Raw genomic sequence first — 765 nt, 5'->3', positions numbered from 1 at the left:
ATTATGACACACCATTTGATCCAGTATGATAAGACTACACACTTACTGTAATAAGCAGCAAGCTAACGCTGACGTTCCTCTATCACTAATGTGACACATCATCTTGCATCTAAAGACCTAACACACTGGTTGTCTTCTTCATTCCATATTTAGACCTGGCTTGCAAGATGACGACATTTCACGCCAAGCCAACTTGGACCTCCAACTAGCCAAAAGGCAAAATTGACTGCCCCTGGTGAGGCTCGAACTCACAACCCCGGCATGGCTTAGCAACGACCACTGTCTTATAAGTACCGTGCGCTAACCGATTGCGCCACAGGGGCCTAGCCCTCACAGTCGCCCGTAGAGGGAAAACGATTCACTCTACTATGACACGCGGACGTTATACTCTGAAAAGGCGCCACCCACCTTCGTCTAGGCCTATAACATTATGCTCGGCTGGTCCTTATATGGAAAATTTGAGCAGCGTCCTCTCCTAAAGGAACTCTGTCGGAACAGAACAGATTTTACCTCTCATAAGAAAGCTTGACATTTAATTTAATCTTCAAAATTAATGAACCCATCGAAAATATGACGTTCCCGGATATAAGGAAAAACTTCAAAGGCAGTAAAAATAAATCTAAGTTAATGAAAGAAAGTACAAAAGGCACTAACATGAAAACTAATACTTTAGAATAGGATGACTCAACATCTTATATAGTAATAAGAGAGAGAGAGAGAGAGAGAGAGAGAGAGAGAGAGAGAGAGAGAGAGAGAGAGAGAGAG

The 765-nt window shown here is 42.7% G+C and overlaps 1 non-coding gene across 1 annotated transcript; it reads right to left on the bottom strand.

The window, feature by feature from the left end:
* Nucleotides 1–227: 227 nt before the first annotated feature.
* Nucleotides 228–323, bottom strand: TRNAI-UAU (transfer RNA isoleucine (anticodon UAU)). The gene is made up of 2 exons: nucleotides 286–323; nucleotides 228–263 (listed from the first exon to the last, which is right to left on the bottom strand). It is a non-coding gene; the product is annotated as a tRNA-Ile (tRNA).
* Nucleotides 324–765: the final 442 nt, after the last annotated feature.

This window comes from Palaemon carinicauda, chromosome 1 (assembly GCF_036898095.1).
Source record: "Palaemon carinicauda isolate YSFRI2023 chromosome 1, ASM3689809v2, whole genome shotgun sequence".
Taxonomy (NCBI): domain Eukaryota; kingdom Metazoa; phylum Arthropoda; class Malacostraca; order Decapoda; family Palaemonidae; genus Palaemon; species Palaemon carinicauda.
The sequence above is the reverse complement of the archived record's forward strand: the minus strand, read 5'-3'. Positions and strand labels throughout refer to the sequence as shown.